This window comes from Artemia sp. Qi Xiang Cuo, chromosome 1, assembly GCF_049724085.1.
Source record: "Artemia sp. Qi Xiang Cuo chromosome 1, ASM4972408v1, whole genome shotgun sequence".
Classification (NCBI taxonomy): Eukaryota; Metazoa; Arthropoda; class Branchiopoda; order Anostraca; family Artemiidae; genus Artemia; species Artemia sp. Qi Xiang Cuo.
The window spans coordinates 39,424,609-39,443,188 of NC_142794.1; the positions used below are offsets into that span (position 1 = coordinate 39,424,609).

General features: G+C 37.3%; 1 protein-coding gene across 2 annotated transcripts in view; it reads right to left on the reverse strand.

Moving 5' to 3' along the window:
* Positions 1 to 18,580, reverse strand: part of LOC148956298 (kanadaptin) — a 504,001-nt gene that overhangs the window by 58,305 nt on the left and 427,116 nt on the right. The window lies entirely within an intron of this gene.

The window sequence follows — 18,580 nt, forward strand, 5'->3', positions numbered from 1 at the left end:
AAAGGGCTAGTACCCGTTTTAATAGTCGAAAGTGATTAGAGGGCAACTAGCCCACCCCCCCACGCTCTTCATTTCCCAATCACATCCAATCAAATTTTGGGATAGCCATTTTGTTCAGCGTAGTTGATTTCCAGATAGAAAATATGTTTTTGAGGAGGAAACTCCCCATATCCCTCAGGGCAAGAGTTTTAAGTTATGCCCTGGGGGTATATAAGGCTTTTAAAGATGGCGTTGTCGTAGAAACTTCAATAAAATCCCATTTGACTGGAAATTCAAAGGGCTAGTGTCCTTTTTAATAGTCGAAAGTGATTGGAGGGCAACTAACCCCCGTCCTCCACACCCATCATTCCCCTAAACACTTCCAATAAAAATTTTAAGATAACAATTTTAGTCAGGGTAGTTGATTTCCAGATAGAAAACATATTTTTGAGGAGGATGCACCCCCACAACCCTCAGGGCAAGGATTATAAGTTATGCCCTAGGGGCATATAAGGTTTTTATTGAAATCTTTGTCGTAGAAACTTGAAAAAGGGCTAATTCGATTTGAAATTCAAAGGACTAGTATCCTTTTTCATAGCCGAAAGGGATTTGAGGGCAACTAACGCCCCTCTCACGCCCACCATTTTCCCAAATACATCGAATTAAAATTTTGAGATTTCCATTTTGTTCAACGTAGTTGAAAGTTCTGAACCTTTTGTCTCTTAGGATTATAACCGCCTCGCTCTGGGGGCATATAAAGTTTTTATTGAGAGCGTTGTCAATAAAGTTTTTATTGAGCGTTGTAGAAACTTCAAAAGGGCTCAATCAATTGGAAATTGTAAGGGCTTGTGCCTTTTTTAATAGTTGAAAGTGATTGGATAGCGACTAACGCCTCTCTCACGCCCACCATTTTCCCAAGCACATCCAATCAAAATTTTGAGATATCCATTTTGTTCAACGTAGTTGAAAGTTCTGGAAATTAGGTCTTTTAGGATGATAACCCCCCTCAGAGTCCTCAGTACGAGGGTTGTAAGTTATGCCCTGGGGCATATAAGGTTTCTAATAAGGTTCAAAATTGAAAGGCCTAGTGCCCTTTTTAATAGTCGAAAGTGATTGGAAGATGACATTTTTATTTAGTAAAGATCGATGGGGGTATAATGTATTATTTTTGTTGTTGTTGTTGTTTTGACCAGGGCACTTTGTATCGAAGGAGCTGTCGTAGGAACTTCGAAAAGGGCTCATTTGATTGAAAATAGAAAGGGCTGATGCCCTTTTTAAGTGTCGAAAGTGATTTGAGGGAAACTAAACCCCCTCCCACGCCCACCCTCCCATTTGCCTTTATGTTTAAAAACTAAATGTTGCCACAAGATTAAATCAAAATGCACTGTGTTAATGCTAATTCCCAATATGGCATCTCAGCAGTATCCCAAGAACAATTGAGAGTATTATGTTCAAACTTTCGGGGCTACTTCTGCTCTTAAAATTTAACCAAATCAAAATAGCGTAAGTGTATCCAAGCTATCAAAGAAAGGAAACAGCTTTCTCGAGGCGTGTAGCATTAACGACCTCCAGCTTAATATGAATAAAACAAAAGTCATGAGGTTTAATCCGCTTAAGCGTGACCTCTCATGCCCGGTTCCTTGGTACCCTACTACCTCAACCTCAGTGATTCTCGGGGTTACTTTCAGTGACGACTGTTCATTTAGCGCGCACATCGCCGGTCTGGTGAAAAAAGGTAGTTACGCATTACAGTCGCTAATTACCTTGCGCCGACTGGGTTTCTCACAAAGTCAGCTGAAGACGGTTTACGTCACGTATGTGCGCCCAATCCTTGAATATGCGTGTCCTGTGTGGGGCCCTCAGGCTCATAATATTGAATACCTAAGTGAAGATCTGGAAGCCATTCAAAAACGGGCAGTGAAAGTGATACTAGGCCCGAAATACAACTCTTATGAGGCTGCCCTTAGTACCTTACGACTGCCAACGTTGCGTGATAGGCGCTTACAGTTAATGTGCAATTTTGGGCAGTCCCTTCTTTCGTCCCAGAAACACCGTTCGTTGCTTCCCCTCCTGCACCTATCACCGCCAACACCCGCCATAAAAATCAACTAGTGCCGCCAAAGTGTCGAACAACCCGTCACAGCAATTCTTTCGTGCCTTTTTTTGTCAGTTATTTAAACCGCCAGTGACCAGTTTTATGTAATGTACTAAACAGCGCCATTTAGTCGGGGCTTCGGCCACGGCTACGATAGTTGTTTATAAATAAATGAGTCTATGAGTCTATGAGTCTATTTTTTTGCGAGTTGTATCAAGTTTTCCATTTCTGGTCAACTGTGTATACACCCTCTGTAAATATTTCTTTTCCATTGATTCATATTGTAAAAGTGCTATTTTGTCTTGTAGTGATGTAATGAGAAATTAAATTAAATGAACTTGAACTTGTTGTTGAAAATTGCTAAAAAAATTTCTCCAGCATACAAATAGCAAGCCAAACTATAAATTCTTAAAAAACAAAAAGATTTAAAGTATTATTCTCGTTTTCCCTGAAAAGACTATGTCAATATAAAACGAACAGAAATTAATTAAAAAAACTATTTTTCACAAAATAAGTTTTTCAAAGAAAAGTAAAGAACTCCATTAAACAAAAAATGAGCGAAAATAAAATAAATAATCTCCCAAGCGTGAAACTACCACAAATAATCATCGATAAATTATTGAAACCCAAAACAAACGGAAATTACAATAAATAACCGAGTCAAACTCAAAACAAGCAAAAATAACATAAATTGGGCTCAAAACCCCTATGCCTTCCCAAGGCCAGAACATAATTTGCACTTTACTGAAAAAAATACACATGAATGTGCATTGTCGGTTTAATACATATACTGATATTTAGTAATCAAAATGTTAATATTATTTGATTTATTAAAGTTATAAAAGTAAAAATATTTATATTTTTTCAGTAAAGTGCAAATTATGTTCTGGCCTTGGCTATATCTTCAATAGTTTTTTTTTTTTAAGAACAAATTTGTGGTTAAATATTACGTCACTTGTCCTAAAGTTTCTAGGTTTAGCATAACTTATTGGACAAATAATTCAGGCAGTTTCAAGTGGTAATGCTCATAAGTACTGGGGTCGTTTATTTTTCGCGAGGTTAAAAAATCGGGCACTTCGGATAAGAGGGGATTTTCGTGAGATTCCTGGTAACACTTTCCTTGAATTGCAGCAGTTTTGCACGTCTTAAAAAACTACTGGAAAGTAAAAATAAGAAAGTAGAAAGTATTGGAGCGCAAAAACTTTTGCTCAGCAGTGATTCAAGCATTAATGTGCGAAGTAATTCAAGCATTAAGATTCATGAGTAACATAAAAGCCAACTTACCCAAGTAGTAGGGTTGAAGAATCATTTCCTCGATTTTCTGAAGTCCTTGCTTCCAGGTTTAGGATTTCTCAAAATCTAGAAAATCTGATGCTAAGAAATCTTAGAGGCGAAGCCAAAGAGTGTGGGAAACTATAGTTTCCCATACTCTTTGCCCCAGCCTAAGTATTACTGCATGCTCGAACGTCCTCTAAGAATTCTCTGTATTCTCGAAAGCCCTAAATCTAGAGAAAAAAATTCTTTATGTATTTATCTATCAGGATAAATGTAGAGTCCTGTTCTGGAGACTCTCTTTAATAGCTGATACTGAATGTCAAGGTTTTTGCTCTAGGTACTTATTTACTACCCAAACCATTCTAAAATATTTACTCATATTGTTCTTAAAAGCACATCACTTTGCTTTATCCTCACCCCCTAATAGCCTATGCATATATAGTCTGGATTGTATGGGGGCTTGGCAAAATAAAGTGATTTGCTTTTAGGGGTAATACAAGTAACAGGGGTAATACAAGTTTTAGAATATTTTAAAGCAGGTCAGATTAGCTTCTAAAGATTATAGTCTTCTTGAGAGATTAACCACTAGGCTAGGTTAAATATAAGCTACACTGTTGGCCTCTTCTGAATGAAAACTTCAGAACAGTCCTAATTCTGAATTTGTAGATTGATTTGATTTTGTAGAACTTTACCCCAAAATTTAGGAAAGGTATTTTTATATCTTTAAAACCTTATAAATTGGGATTGAGCAAAGTTGTGAAGCTGAAAACAATTTTGTTAGGCCTATGCTTCATTTAAGCAGAAGATCTATTTTGCAAGGTTTCAAGGGATTTTTACCTTAGAAAGGGGTTAGGTTAAGAAAATGAAACGGGGTAAAATTCTACTTTAGCTACTTTTGGCCATCTTGGAAAAGGATAAGGTTACGAAAATGAAATTTTTAGCTGTAGGTCTACATACCAAAGAATGTCCTGAGAAGGTATTTTGAAGTGCTTCACTTTACTCCTTCTCTCTCTAGAGGGTCTATACCCATTGAAATTTGACAAAACAACATTTTACCTTAATTTTCAGTTATCAGTTTCTTTCTCTCTGGCTTTAGCTCTGAAAATGCAATTTTAGTTATTTGAGCAGAATTTTAAGCCATATCAATGTTTTAATTCCAAAATTGGTAAAGTTCTACAAAATCATATTATTGAGTTAGGCCTAGGACTAAAGTGAATACACCATTTGATGCCTTTTTTTATGCTGATTACGAATATAATAAGCATTTCTATCGGAAATGAATTTCAGCCCCCCCCCTATATATGCCAATTCAGGGTTAGGTTACTTACTTACTTACTTACTTAAAGCTCTTGCTCGGCAGCGTCGCCAGCGTAGAGGGAAACAGTCGTCAGCGCCGTCAGTCTTCTCCAGAGTGGTCAGTTCAGGGCGAGGGTTGTCACTTCAGCCGGGTTGATGTTTCTGGAGGCGAGCCGATCATGGATGACGTCCGCCCATCTGGTGCGTGGTCTTCCCCTAGGACGCCTTCAGCCGTTTGCAGCTGGGTCAAAATCGAAGATGAGCCGGGCGGGTGTTTGGGCAGGCAGACGGAGCAGATGACCATACCAACGCAGCGAGCGAGACTCAAGCTGCTCGGACAGGGGTGGGAGTTTGAAGGACCTGAGGATTTCTGAATTTTGTACCCTGTCGGGCCATCGGGAGCGTTCGATTTTTCGGAGGTGTTTTGTCTGGATGGCATCTACCTTCAGCGTCTGTGTCTGAGTCAGCAACCAAGTCTCAGCAGAATAGAGCATAATGCTGGCAACCGAAGCAGAGTATATTCGTGCTTTGGTGAGACGGCTGATCTGGGGTTTATGGAAGACTGTTTTTAGAAAGCGACCAAAGACAGAGTTTGCTTTTGCCGCTCTTGCTGATATTTTGGCATCTAGGCTTCCGTTTGAGCAGACAATTGAACCAAGGTAGGTAAACTGCTTGACTACCTCTACAGTCTGGCCACAAATTTCCACAGATGACAGGGGGTTGGACGGCGTTTTCTCAACGGGCATTATCTTGGTCTTCGACCAATTTATTTTCAGACCAAATTTCTCAGCGGCAGAGGCCAGTGTTTCCAGTGTAGTTTTGAGGTCACTAATGTTTTCGCATATTAGCGCCACGTCGTCGGCAAAGTTGACGTCTGAAAGAACTCTTCCAGCAAAGCCTATGCCAAACGGCTGCACCTTCTGTGTTTTATTCAGGATGTGGTCTATTACACAATTAAAGAGCTCAGGTGCAGCGGCACATCCTTGCCAGACACCATTTTTTATTTTGAAATATCCAGAAGGCCGTCCATTTACAATCACCGCACTTTCAGTGTTATTATACAGCTCTTTGAGAAGACGGACGATTTTCGTGGGTACGCCAGCAGACTGGAGGATTAGCCATAGTGACTCCCTATCGACAGTGTCGAAGGCAGATCGAAAATCGACAAAGGCAATGTACGCCTTCCTCTTATATTCAAGAGTTTTCTCTACTAGCTGTCTAATCGTATGGATTTACTCGGTGGTGGACCTGCCTGGCATGAAGCCAGCTTGCTGGGGGCAACGCAGGGCATGGAGGTATCTTGTTGCCCATTCGAGAAGAAGCATAGCGAAGAGCTTTCCAGAAACTGAGAGTAAAGTTATGCCACGATAATTGATACATTCTGCTTTGCTCCCCTTCATCTTGTAGATTGGCACAAGTAGGCCCTTCTTCCAGTCTGAGGGGATTTTTTCAGAGTGCCACACAAGGCTAAACAGCATTTGTAGCCAGAGGATCATGGCTGGACCCCCATTTTTAAGGAATTCCGATGTTAGGCCACATATTCCTGGCGCTTTGTTATTCTTTAGCTTGCGGTTGGCAGCTTTTATCTCCTCTGCTGTAAATTCAGGACCATCAGGAGCAGGTATGGTAGTAGCCGCAGCAGCTGCTAGCTCATGGTCCGTCTGGTCTGGTGGATCTGAGTTGAGCAGCTTCTCAAAGTGGTCCTCCCACTGGCGGAGGCATTGTGATTGGTTGTAGATATTCTCACCGCTAGCACTTCGAAGGTATGGCGTAGTTTGAGTGTGCTGACCTGACAGCTCACGAAGAATCTTGTAGGTGGCTCCACTGTCCTTTTTTTTGGCGGCCTCTTGCAGTTCGGATGCCTTGCTGTCAATAAAAGCCTTGCGGTCTTTATGCAACATGGAATTGCGCTCATTGTTTAGCAGTCTGTATGTAGCCATGTCCCCGCCAAGACGTGCTTCTCACCTGAGCTCTATGATGGCAAGGGAGTGATTACTGATCCAGTCCTTTTTCTTCCGTTGCCTCATTCCAACAACGTCAGTTGCTGCCGCAAGAGTGTTCTCTTTGAAGGACTTCCATGCAAATTCACTATCATCGCATTGGCCAAGGACCTCAAATCAGTTGGATATCACCACATGGTACCGATCAGCCAGAGCGGGGTCCTGTTGGATACGACCGGCATCAATTTTCCGAGAAGACTGGCTGTTCTTCATAGCTTTGAGGCGGAGCTTAATTTTGGCTGCTACCAGCCGGTGGTCGGTGTTCCCGAGCTCGGCACCACGGTAGGTGCGGCAATTCTGGACAGACGACAGCCATCGTCGACGTACGATGATGTAGTCGAGCATCTTTTTAGAAATTCATTTCTAACAGAAATGCTTATTATATTCATAATCAGCATAAAAAAGGCATCAAATGGTGTATTCACTTTAGCCCTAACTCAATAATATGATTTTGTAGAACTTTACCCCAAAATTTAGGAAAGGTATTTGTATATCTTTAAAACCTTATAAATTGGGATTGAGCAAAGTTGTGAAGCTGAAAACAATTTTGTTATGCTTCATTTAAGCAGAAGATCTATTTTGCAATGCTTCACTTCTATAACACACAAATTTTTAAAGGTTATCAAAGGTCAGGACCCTCTAGAGGGATAAAAAGTAGAGGTAGGTAATTCAAAATACCTTCCCAGGACATACTTTAGCCTATAGACTCATCCCTGAAAGTTTCATTTTCTTAACCTAACCCCTTTCTAAGATAGTCAAAAGTAGCTAAAGTAGAATTTTACCCAATATTGTTAGATTTCTTATTTTATGCTTTTTAAAATAAATTATCTGATATTCTTAAAAACCATTGCCAAAATATTGTTTGGAAATATTTCAGTGTTTCCACTTTTACAGATTTTTCCATACATCTATAGAATTTTAAATCTGTCTAAGGACAAAATAACACAGTTATAAGAGTCTACAGAATACCTACAGAAAAAGTAGAATCCTATTCAAGATGTTATTTTAACCTTTTTGTTAGGCTATAATATTTAGGCTAGCCAAAATCTCCAGAGAATTCTGCATATAATTTTCAGTTCAATGTCAACAAGTTGTCATACCAAAATGTTGATAAAATATGATCTGCAACTTTTCTTGTCTGTGGTATTGGGCATTAGTTCTTTTTTTATAAAGCAGCATTCACAAGTGTGTCTAGCTAGAATCTGATGTCTAGTCATGTGTCTAGCCAGAATCCAATGTCTAGGCAATGACCATTCACAAGTAAAATTCAGCACTTAGCTAGAGATGCTAGACAAGGTGCTTGGCTAGACATTATGTTCTAGCCTCTAGAACTCAATGTCTAGGATTTTTGATTGCAGCCAATCAGAATGTGTCAAGATCCACTATTCTCATCATTTTTGTTTACATTTGTAAACTGAAATTTAGTTTTTGTTTTCTCATTAATTGTTTTTTTCATTTTAGGCAAATATGCAACACTAGACATAATAATGAAGCACGCTAAGGCAATTGTTTTGCTTATCTTATCCATTAGCTTGTGACAGTAAAAAAAGGGATTATAATATTTGAAAGTTTTGCCTGCATAAGCTCTGTTGATTGGCTAGAAATGACAATTTGAAACTAAATTTGTAGTTTTATAGCTAAGCACTGAATTTTACATGTGAACAGTCATTGACTAGACATTGGATTCTGGCTAGACATGAGATTCTAGCTAGACATGCTTGTGAATGCTGCTTAAAGGGATTTGGACAAAACTCTCACAGAAAAATAAGAAAACCTTACTAGGCAGCAAAAGAGAAAAAAAATCAGCAAAAATTTAGAATTGTCACTCCTGACAAGGAGACACAAGCAGACATAAGAAAACAATTCTTACATTAAACAATGTATAATAATCCTAGTTAACATATTATCCTAGGAGAGAACCTTTATCATCAAGTCTTTCCTCTTTTTTCCTTCTTTTTCTAACTTAAAAGAAAAAATTGCAATTTTTTACATGCCATAATGCAATGTGTTATGGCAATTTCAATCTTTTGAAATTGCTGGTATAAATTGTTCCTATAGATAGCATTTATCCCAGCCATTGGTCAAGGCTGAAGGCCTTGACAAAGTTTGTTGATTTGGAATTGAAGTTAGGTTAGGTTGTATTAATATTTTGTATTTTTGCCCCTGCACATTAAAAAAAAAAAAAAAAAAAAAAATGAATTAACAATGCCTGGGATGAAAGCTATCTATAATAACAATTTATAGCAGCAATATCAAAAGATCTATGCATTGTGTTTTAGCATGGAAAAAATTCCTAATTTTTTTTCTCTTAAGTTAAAAAAAGAAGGAAAAAAGAGAAAAGACTTAATGATAAAGGTTTTTCCCTTGGATAATATATTAAATAGGATTAATATACATATTTTAAAGTAAGAATTGTTTTTTTAACATGTCTCCTTATCAGGAGTCACAATCCTAAATATTTACCAAAATTTCAAATCTAGGAAAAATTATAATCTTGTATCTGTGAACAATTCAGTGGATAAAAGCTGCTAGGTTTTTGCAGTCATGTACTCATATAATGAAATGTTTGTTGCACCAGGTGGCTTATGGAAAATTATCAACAATACTTTAGTGCCCACTGCCCAAGAACCCTAAACATTTACTTCAGCACCCCAGAAGCCATAGTGCCCACAGCTCACAACTTGAAAGATAAATACACGCACACCCAAGTATCATTTCATAAAATTTAATATCAAGTTATTTTACCTTTGGCAAAGCAAATTTATAGTTCATTTCTTTTTTAAATAGAGATTTAAGAAATTATCCTAACTTAAGTTTGTAAATCACAGAAGGTAGAGGAATATATAAAAGAATTCTACTAGTCACAAAGATAATTCAGTTTATGTCAACCAATGCAATGTGTCAGCAAAGGGAATACAAAGAGAGAGCTGATCTGTCCATGAAACTTCTTTTTCTGTCCTTTTGTCTATATTGAGGGCTCACAAAAGGGAGTGAATGCATCCTTAGAGATGCAAGAAATTATTTCTTGGGACAGTTTTGAAAAGAATTTCTGTACAATTACCTAATATAGTATGTGCAGTATTATTTCAGCAAAAATATTGTACTTAATCTAAACAAGATTGGATATTGTGCTTGATTTGAAGCAGTGTTACTGCTTTTAAGTTTCAGTTTCAAACAGATTTAAATAATAGGAAAAAAAAGTCTTTCCATGCTGCATCATCAGTTTTGGGTTTTTTGTTAGTGCTAAGTTCTTTGAAATTTTGGTCTCATTAAAATCTAGAGTACTCAATGGTGATCTCTCAGAGTTTTTAGATTAATAAAAATTGATAACACTGATTTGAGCAGTTTATTAGAATACTGAGAATCATAAACTACATGCAATTCATGTTCTAAAAATGCACACTTTTGCTATGCCTTTTTAAATAGCTTAACATTGTGTAATAAACATGTCTGTTGGCTTATGCAAACATTGAAAGGATAACCTGAATGAAGTTTCATACCTAATTTTTTTTTATTGAAGTGATATGTTAAGGTGCAGGAGGAGATTCCTCTTGAATTTTTGTTTATGATTTATATGTATGTTTTGCTTGTCTTTCCTCTAGTTTTATTAAGCTTTGCTTTTATGATGATGTTAGCTTTTCTATGCTTTTCAAGTAATGCGCTTGACCAGGCAACCAAAGAACCATCACTTGACTAAGTTGTTTATAATTTAGAGTTCCCATATCTGCTACTTTAAGTAGCTCTTATTTCCTGGGATTTGAAATTTCATTACCCTTACTAAAGTTAGCCCTTTATGCTATGGCTCAATGATCCTCTAGTTCAAGGGTGTAACTCCATCTGCTAACCTTTTTTAATGCACCCTGCCACCAAGGGACTTAAATAAATGTAAAATGCATATACATAATCTGCAGCATGATTGTTCAGGTTCATTTATTATTCAATCTTACATAATGACACTAAATATATACAGATATCTTGCAGTGAGACAAGCTCGTTTTGCACAGATAAAAAAAGAAAAATAATAAAGAAATATACGGATTTTCATTCAAAATGTTATACTTCACAAACAAATATAAATAAATCAATAAATGTAAGGTTAATTACTCACCACATCACAGCAGACACCCACCAGACGATACAAAAACAACTCTCAACCAGCAACGGGACAAGAAGAAGGATATCAAGATCCGAGAGAGATCGAAAAATAAGAAGAAAAAAAAAAAAAATAAAAAAAATATTATTTGACTAATAAATGTCCAAAAGGAATGATTTTATTCTATTTTTTAAAATTCCGATCGACACATTAAAATCAAAAATAGATTCATATTGGTTCCACGCGGCAACCACACTATTTCGTAGAGAAAACCGGGACCTCTCTGAAATTATCAACGGCTGGCGTAGTTTGCGTATGCTGCGAGCTAGATGAGAAGATGGCGGAGCAACTGGGAACAAATCAAAAGAAAAGAAATAACTGGGCAGTGACAGGAGATTATGATTAACCTTGATTAATATCGAGTTAAAAGTAACTGCAAGTTCAACAGGAAGAATATTCAATAAACAATATAAACTCTTTGTAGAAGACTTACTGGGGAAAGACGCTGGGGAAGGAAGATAACTTTTTAAAATACGAAGCGCCTTATTTTGTTGACTCTGAAGCGGAATTAAATGGGATCTGAAAGTATTCAAGTAAATAAGTGGGCAATAATTTAGATAAGAATGAACAAGAGCGAAATAAATAGAACGCATAGCTTCGAGTGGCCAAATGAATTTCATACGTTGCATAATACCTACGTTCCTTCCAAGCTTCAATCTTATACCATTTATATGCGGCTTCCAACTCAAATTTGAGTCAACCAGCACACCAAGGTAACGAATAATTTCAACACGTGATATATCCATACCTGGAACAGATGACTTAATCAACTTCAGACATGGAAGTGCCCGTGACGTACACGAAAATACCATAAACTTTGTTTTTGAAGTGTTCAGAGCTAGCCTATTTTCCATAAACCATGCTACTAGTCTATCGAATACTAGACTTAAATTATGTTTGACACAATCTTCATCGATTCCAGAGACACTACAAGCTGTGTCATCTGCGAAGAGAACGGTCAGCCCTAGGTCCTCAACTGAATTACTAATATCATTAACATAAATTAGAAACAACAGAGGGCCGAGAATTGAACCTTGAGGCACTCCAACTTTATTTGACTGGTTTGAAGACGTTGATATAACATCGCCCCCATCAATACACTGAACTTTATCGCTTAAATATGACAATATTATCGATTTAGCCGGACCACGTATACCACAATTAGATAATTTTTCATTTAAAATCATGTGACAAATAGTGTCAAACGCTTTCCGTATATCCACGAATATAGAAGCTGGAATTTCACCCTTATCCAAGGCATCATGAATAAACTGCGTTACTGCCAAAATAGCATGCTCAGTAGAATGTCCTTTCCGAAACCCTAATTGGGACTTACTGAAAAAACTATTCTTGTCAAGAAAATTTACAATCCTCACGTACAAACAACGTTCAATAATTTTTCCGAAAGCAGATAGAATAGATATGGGCCTATAGTTGGATGGATCTTTTATATCTCCCCCTTTGTGTAGTGCAATGACACGGGCGGACTTTATACATGAAGGGAAGATACCATTCTTAAAACAAAGATTAATTATGTGCACAAGAAAATTTACTATACTAGGCATAATCGATTTAAGCAAATTTGTAGAAGATCCGTCGATTCCTTCTGAGTGTCCATTTTTGAGTTGATGAAGTACAAGCATCAATTCAGCAGACGAGACTGGAGTGAGGAATATGGATCGGTCAGTAGAAGAGGGTAGAAAACTTTTGAAATCAGCAGAATTTGGCGTTGATTTTTGGGATGCCTCTTCCGACGTCTTTTCACCTATTTTAGCTAAGTGCGTGTTGAGCATGTTGGCGACGTTAAGTTTTCCTTTAACAGCTGGATCACCACCTGGGGGAATCATTTCGTCCGGAAAAGAATTTAACTTTTTTTTGCCGATACAATCGTTTATTAATGTCCAGACCTTCTTATAAGATCCATGCGCGCTATTGAATGCCTTCAAATAGTAGAGCTGTTTAGCAGACCTGAGAGCCTTGGTTAAGCAATTTCTGTAAGCTTTGAAAAAGGCTTGATTTGTTTCATCAGGATTCGACAGATATATTTTATACAGCCTGTTCTTTGATTGGATCGACCTTAGTAGTCCTCGTGTAACCCAAGGCTTTTTAGATCTGTTGTAACGTCTTAGACGGGTTGAAGAAATCGGACAAGCCACATTAAGTTCTGTGGTAAATTCATTGACAAAATACTGTGAAGCTTGATTTACATCCTCGCAGTCTAAGCATGGAGAGGGGTCAATTTTAAGCAGCAGTTCATTCAACAGCTGAACAGATGTAGCATCAAGCCTTCTAGTTGTTTTGATCAGAGTCGCCATTTGACGCCCAGTTTTTATCTCCATCAAAAGCATAAAGTGGTCTTACGTGTCATCGATAATAACATGACACGAATCAAATTCCATATTCAGAAAAATATTGTCGATTACCGTTGCTGTCGAGCTTACAACTCGAGTTGGAATACGATAAGCTGGGAGAAGCCCCAGCGAAAGACAAAGTGTCAGAAAATCAACAGCCGAAGGCGAATATTGTGTAGATGAAAGATCATGACCAGCATTACTTATATCAATATTAAAATCCCCAATGTACATAATCTTCCGACTTCACTCGATTGCGATCGAAGAAAACGCTTCCAGCTTACTTATGAAATGTTGCACCAAAGAGCTAGGTGGTCTGTAAAACAAACAACACAACACTTTTTCATTACCGAAATCAAGCTCGACAACCAAAAATTCAAACAACATTTCTTCATACATAGAATCAAAATCCGAAACAATCCTGTAAGTAATATCATTATGAATAAAAAAACCAAGGCCTCCTCTCGATCTGTCATTCCTAGTCTTAGAAATAAAATTATAACCATTAATATTCGCTAGGTGACTAGTTGACTCATTTAAGAAAGTCTCACATACAGCTAATACATCAACTCTGTAGTATGGAAGGAACGAAGATAAATGGTCCAAACTACTCATCAACCCGCAACAGTTTAAACTCGCCAGCCTCACACTACCAGGAGAAACATGTCCATTAATCTCATTAGGGAGTAAATATTTGTTAATAGGGAGGGATCTAATAGAAATATCATATTCATCATCCGAAAAACCACAATCTGCAGAAATTTTTATTAAATCTAATGGGTCTCTCTCAAAATCTCTCAACCTACTCAATGCCCCATCACCAGTAGAATTAATCATAATCATTTTGACTTACCAAACCGTCTGGTGGGAGTCTGTAGTGATGCGGTAATAAATCATCAACCAAACCTTGATGTGGAAGAGTACGGCACGTTTTTTGAAATATCTTATCTTCAACTGAAAAAAACACACCAACAAAAAACACACCATTTTTTCTAGGCATTTGGAAAATAGAAAAAAAGAATAGCGACGATGAAGCATAATCTGGCATGGCAGACTTAACAAGTCGAAGTCGCATTGAGCACTGAACACAATAAGAAAGAAAAAAACAACGAAAAGAAAAAACCAACACTGACTAGTGGTCATTTTCCCAATCATGACACACACCAACAAAAGAACTTGTTTCATCTCTCGATCGCGGACGTATTTCATTAAACAAATAAAACAACGACTGGTCCGCGTACACACTACAAGCACACTACTTACTCTTGCCCCAGTTAGAAGAATCACTTTTTTTCACTTTTAACCATAAGTTAATACACTTATGACGCACTCTGGATGAAACGATCTGTTTTGACTCTTTCATTTCTTATGATTTCGAGAGTAGGGAGTTTCGAATCATGTTGAGAGCATGGGGCAGGTCTGTAGAGATTATAATCCCACTACCTTTTAGCTTTTTAACATTGTTCATGATCGACTGGACATCACTCTCCGAGCTTAGTGAAATAAATACGGGGGACTCCTTGCGTCGGCTATTTTGCTTGCTGCACCTATTTGTGATGTTTGCAGCCCGTGAAGAAATCTGATAGCACTTAGTCATAGATATGTCACTAGTTACACCCAGCTTTTCGCTAACCAATTTAATGACGCTATCTTCAACTTTCTTGTTAGGCTCTTCTGCCGGTAAACCATGCACAATAAGGTTCAGACGGCGATCTTTCACGTCGATAAGTAGTAGCTGTTTTTCCAGGGCCTGGTACTTGTCGACATACTCGTCGATACTTTTCTCAAAGTTATTAAGCCTCACATCTCGGCCGGCAGCCTCCGTTCTCAGCGACGTGATCTCAGAAGTAAGTCCGTCAAGCTTATTATTTAATTCTGTCTGCGTACCAATAATAGAATCTAGTTTTCTGCTCAAATCTTTTCGGAACTCGTTGAACAATTTTTGCGTAGCATTAGCCATGATAAATCTCGATTATAAATCCGCTTTGGGAGAATTGGGGATTAGTAATTCATTCGAAATAGCATCAAAAGGGACTTACTGGCAAGGGGGTGTGTGAATACCCCCGCTAACCAAATATAGCACAATTAAATCAGCTCTTGACTCCTACAGGCAATGCATGAAACAGGTTTGGTCAATTAACTATAAATAATTCAAGTTCAAAAATGTTGATTATGATAAGTCCATAGGAAATCACAATTGAGTCTTACTCTATAATGAGATTATATCCAGACTTGACTCTGTTGACTATGATAAATCCGTAGGGAATCACAATTGGGTCTTATTGTATAATGAGATTATATCCAGACTATATCCAACAGAGGTGTTTACAGTATGAACTCCCAAACAAGACTGTATAAGAAATAAGTCCAAAATTCCCTCTTTATCCAAGTTTTAATATATCCAAGGGTTCAATTTATTTAGAATTTGTTTTACAAGTCTAAAACTTGTGACTATTTAGTCAAGATATACATTTATATATGAAAAAAAAACATGCAAAACATTGCATGTAAAGCCCAAGAAGTAAGCCTTTCAGAATCCAATAAGCACATGTCCCCTTTTTAAGGTTTAGAGGTAGCCTATTAGTATCAAATTATTAGATTGACTATTTTGTATTTTTACAATGATATCACCAAAAAAGGATTAGTACAAAAAAAAAATGCAAACGCTTTTTCAGAATCCTAAACTAAATTTAAAGTTTTTTAATGAATTTTGTTTTAAAAAAAATGTCCACCAGAAGTGTGTTGCATTAAAATGTAGGACCAACTGTTAATCCTCTTATTAAAACTCTCCCTTGTTTTATTACAAACTTGGTAAAAATGGCATATGAACAGCCAAATCTGTCAGGTAGGGTTATGTACAATTGCTCATTTGCAGTTTTCATGGTGCACATTACATCTTATTTTTTGCTTGTGTTCAAACTTTTACCTTTTGAACTTTGCAAGGTCTTTTCTTTCAGAAGTCTACTCTGTAAGTCCACTATTGAAATGGCTGATAGTGATCATACACATCTCTCCAAAAATAAAAGAAAATGTTATCTGGAGGCAAGACCCAATTGTGACTCTTTCCCTATTTTATCAAACTTAGTTCCAGGTTTTTGTTTAGGCAAAAGTGCATTGTATTTCTTACTGTGGAGTGAAAAATTGTGGCCTGTGTAACTTAACTGGGGAGGGAGAGTCAACTATTTTGGAGTAAAATGATTGTTACAGAGTGGCATATTGCTTTCAACCCTTGCATTGGTTATTGTGAACTAACAAATTGTTTATTCAAATATTTGACATATTTTCTGTTTAATTTCAAAGTTATATTAAATATAAGAATATGTGGCTATAGCAATTTGAATTTAGGTTTCATTCAGTAATTAATTGAAAAAACTTTTTCCACAAAATAAGTTTTTCAAAGAAAAGTAAAGATCTCCATTAAACAAAAAAATGAGCAAAATAAAATCAAATAATCTACCAAGCGTGACACTACCACAAATCAGCATCAATAAATAAATGAAACCCAGAACAAACAGAAATTACAATAAATAAACGAGTCAAACTCAAAACGAGTATAGACTAACTTAAGTTGGGCACAAAACCCCTATGCCTTCCCAAGGCCAGAAAAAAAATTTGCACTTTACTGAAAAAATACAAATGAATTTGCATTGTCAGTTTAATATACATATACTGATATTTAGTTATTAAAATGTCAAAATTATTCGATTTATTAAAGTTATAAAAATAAGAACATTTGTATTTTTTTCAGTAAAGTGCAAATTTTGTTTGGGGGGTCAAAATTTTGATTTGATGTTTTTGGGGAAATGGTGGGCGTGAGAGGGGCGGTAGTCACTCTCCAATCACTTTCAACTATTAGGAATGGCCCTAGCCCTTTCAATTTTCAATCAAATGAGCCCTTTTGAAGTTTCTACGACAAAAGGTTCAATAAAATCTTATATGCCCCCTGGGCATAACTAAAAACCCGTGCCCTGAGTGCTGGGGGAGGGTGTCATTCTCAAAGACCTAATTTACAGAAGTTTCTACTACGTTGAACAAAATGGATATCTCAAAATTTGGATTGGATGTGTTTTGGAAAATGGTGGGCGTGAGAAGGGCGTTAGTTGCTATCCAATCACTTTCAACTATTAAAAAAGGCACTAACCCTTTCAATTTCTAATTGAATGAGCCCTTTTGAAGTTTCTACAACAACGATTTCAATCAAAACTTTATATGTCCCAGCACATAACTTACAACCCTTGCCCTAAGGGCTGTGGGGGGAGGGGTTGTAATCCTTAAAGACCTAATTTCCAAAACTCAACTATGTTATATAAAATGGCTATCTAACAATTTTGATTGGATGTGTTTTGGGAAAAAGTGGGAGTGAGAGGGGGGTTAGTTGCCCTCAAATCGCTTTCGACTGTTAAAAAGGGTACTATCCCTTTGAATTTCAAAAATGAATGAGCCCTTTTTCAAGTTTTTACAACAAAGATTTCAACAAAAACCTTATATGCCCCCAGGGCATAACTTAAAACCCTTGTCATGAGGGCTGTGGGGGAGTTTCCTCCTCAAAAACTTATTTTTTGTCTGGAAATCAACTATGCTGAACAAAATGGCTATCTCAAAATTTTTTATTGGATTTTTTTTGGAAATGATGGGTGTGGGGGGGCTAGTTGCCCTCCAATCACTTTCGACTATTGAAAAGGGCACTAGCCCTTTGAATTTCCAATCGAATGAGCCTCTCCAATTTTCAATCGAATGAGCACTTTTCGAAGTTTGTACGACAACTCCTTCGATACCAAGTGCCCGACTGAAGAAAAAAAAACACATTGTGCCCACTTCGTTCTTTACTTAGGCAGCGCTTGCGCGCTGCCTATGATCTTGGTCACTGTGGTGATTTTCTTTCTTTTTGTTGTTATTGCTGTTAACGTTTTGATTTGTAAAAACAATACTGTTCAAAACAGATCGTTTTCAATGAATAGCACGTGACGTTGAAATCTTGTATGCGCTCAGGGCATAACTTAAAACCCTTGCCCTGAGGGTTGTAGGGAAGTGTCCTCTTCAAAAACATATTTTCTATTTGGAAATCAACTACACGGAACAAAATGGCTATCTCAAAATTTTGAGTGGAAGTATTTGGGGAAATGTTAGGCGTGGGGGGGGGGCTAGTTGCCCTTTAATCACTCTCGACTGGTAAAAAGGGCACTAGCCCTTTGAATTTCCAATGGAATGAGCCTTTTTTGAAGTTTCTACGACAATGCCTTCTATAAAAACCTTCTATGCCCCCAGGGCATAACTTAAACCCTTGCCCTGAGGGTTGTAGGGGAGTGTCGTCCTCAAAACATATTTTCTATCTGGAAATTAGCTACGCTAAACACAATGGATATCTCAAAATTTTATTGGATGTGTTTTCGGAAATGATGGGCGTGGGGAGGGGGGGTTAGTTGCCCTCCAT